The sequence below is a fragment of the Sturnira hondurensis genome, unplaced genomic scaffold (genome assembly GCF_014824575.4).
Source record: "Sturnira hondurensis isolate 20B ecotype Veracruz unplaced genomic scaffold, ASM1482457v3 Scaffold0002840, whole genome shotgun sequence".
Taxonomy (NCBI): Eukaryota; Metazoa; Chordata; class Mammalia; order Chiroptera; family Phyllostomidae; genus Sturnira; species Sturnira hondurensis.
Genome location: NW_028075471.1, coordinates 31,646,126 through 31,649,092, shown reverse-complemented (window position 1 = coordinate 31,649,092; position 2,967 = coordinate 31,646,126).

Here is a 2,967-nt window from a genome sequence, read left to right as displayed (position 1 = left end):
TGAATTCACGGTGTATTCTCAGGCTTTTCTAGGCATGAAGATGGTGGTGACATTGGTCCAGATTAGTGGTATGACAGATACATTGTAATTATCAGGATCACATGCCAGCATCAATGAATAACTTCTTTCAATGTTTCTAGAAAGGATATCAGGTGCAGACATTTCTTACTATGTTACTTTCTACTAGAAAATATCTTTACAGTGAGACTACAGAGGCAGTATGGTTTAGTAGGTAAGAGCCTGCACTCTGAAGCCAAACTGCCTAGATCTGAGCTCCTCTGCTGATTGGCTGTGTGACTTTGAGCAAGTTGCTTAACCTCTCTGTTCCTCAGTTTCCACATCTTTAAAATAGGGATGATAATCATACCTCCCTCCTAGACTGATATAAAGATTAAATGTTCTGGTATATGATAATGCTGTATATGTGTTAAATATTACTAACAATATTGCTATTAATATCAGTCATGGGGAGTAGCCACCCAAAATGAACCAGTACTCTCTGAGCTTCACATTCTGAATTTTACTAAAAAAAAGTCCACATTTGCTGTCAGGCACTGTGCTGGAGCACCTGTGATCCCATGTCATGCTCGCTACAAACCTGGCTGTTAGAAGATTATCTCCACTTAAAGATAAGGAAGGTATGGCTCAGAGAACCAGCGTAACAAGCCTCAGATGATACGGAGTTAATGTGAACCTGATCCTGATTTCAGTACTCATGCTTGCTTTCTGTACCTTGGGTCCTCTTAGAATTTTCCAGGAATAATGGGAACTCTGAAAATGCAGAATTTAAATGTGTATCAAGGTTGGAGTTTTGATAGTTCCCTTCCCCTCTGGCAGGGGTTGCCTGAGGTGATTTACTATCTTATATTACCCATCTTGAGCTGTGTGACCACGCTCAGGAGAATGCTCTGGAGAGACAGGCAGCCTGCATGGCCCCTGATCTCCCCACCTGCTGTGCCTGCTCCAATACCTCACTGTCCCCTCTCTCATGGGGTGGCCTAGCCTTCATAGGATTCAAAATACCCATTCTAGTACTGCTCCAGAAAAGAGGAGTCAAAACCCTCTAGAATCCCTTCTGCACCTCCAGAGAGCCTAGTATCTCCCAAAAGGTTAGAACAGAACCTTTGTTATTCTGTGAATGTCTCAGACATCTTTTGGATGCAGTTCATGGATGTTTACATCTGAGAAGTTCTGGGAGTCTTCATAACTGCCTGGGCATCATTAAGATGCAGACAATTTCAAGATTGCACAACTCAACTTGTAAACGCGTGTTGGGATGACCCTGGGTCTTTATAGAGAAACCCATAAAGTCTCCACACCTTGGCAGTTGGATAGACCATAGATTTTAAGATAACATTTTGGGCCCTTATGGGAATCCACATCACTTTTCCTGTATGTTCCAACCTTCACGTTCATTTCTGGGCCACTTCTCTTCATCCTTCATTACCACACCCTGAAATTATAGTTATTTGTAAGAACACGGATGTATATTCATATGTATCAGGTTGTTTTTTTGCATATTGTATTCCAAGTCCATGCATGCAGAAAGACAATTACTATCTACCTCAAGCTCACTGAGTATGCAATCAAGACTCATTATTTCCCTGGTTCTCATCCCATTCACACCCTTTACGTCTCACAACAACAATGAATGGAGAGCAAGGGACATGAAGCAGGGGGAGAATTCAGAGGACATGTGGAGAAATCTGAACCAAAGCGGGAAAGACTTGGTGGGAGATAGTTTGCCTGTAGAGCTTTTACCTTTGATGCTGGAGAAGTTCTACTTTCTGCTACATCCATTTCTTGAATCCTGATCCCTTGGGTCTGGCAAAAAGCTGTAATTTTCAGAAGGTTAATTTCTGCAAAAGCTTATGGTTATGGAGGAAAAAAAATAATGTTTCTAGGCTCACAAATTAGTGTCTAAAAAGTCTCTTTGGATATGTAGTGTCTCATAAAATGTAATATAGAAAGAGACTTGTGGAGGATGAGAGCTGGAAGAGATCGTGGAGACTGTGTGGGCCACCCCCCTGTTTTGATCAGTGAGGCTATGGGGCCCGGGGAAGTTGAATGATTTATCCAGGTTACATGGCTACAGGAAGGGTAGAGCGACTGGACCAGAAGAGACCTCCTAAGGCCTAAGCCAGTATATTTTCAACATTATCACATGTTACTGATCATTTGGAAGGATTTGAGCCAGAGTATAAACCGTGTATCATAGATGAGAGAATCTTAGCAATGAAAGAGGCCTTGGAGGTCATCTGGTGCCACCTCTCCTTTGGTACAAGAATCTTCTTGGTGGCATCCTTCACAGGCTAGGCCACTAGTCTCTACTGGCTTAACTTTGATGCCAGAGGCTCAGTGCTTTACAAGGCAGCTTGTTTAGTCTTTGGACATCGCTATATATTGGTAAATTTATCCCCCCAAAAGGTCAAATTTATGTTTTTAAAGTATCAATCTGGAAGCTGTGAGGGCAGCCAGAGGTGAATAGCCTGGCATTAGTCATGGTGTGGAGTCGACTCTGTTTTATTTTTTCATCTTAAAATGAGGATAATGATGCCTACTTTGTAAGGTCATTGTAAGGATTAGAAGTGCGGTTTTTAAAGCATCTATCATAGTGGCTGCTTCAAAATAGGAACTCACATTGTAGTTATTATTGGCTTTTATCATCATGATCCCATTTTTTGAAGTTATGGCTGCTGGAGCAACAGATAGCACATTTAATCATGCAACTATTTGAAGGCATTGAGCGTGACCCTCCAAGTCTTCTCTTCTTCAGACTAAATATTCCCCAAGTCTCCTAGCATTCTTCCTGTAATGCATTTCGGATGCCTTCATTGCTTTCATTCGCTCCTATTTGTCAATTTCCCCCTTAAAATGTGGTCGCCAAATGCGGTCAGCGCCCCGTGCTCTACAGGGGAACAACTACTTCCCTTGATCTGGACAGTGCACTTCTCTTACAGCAACCTC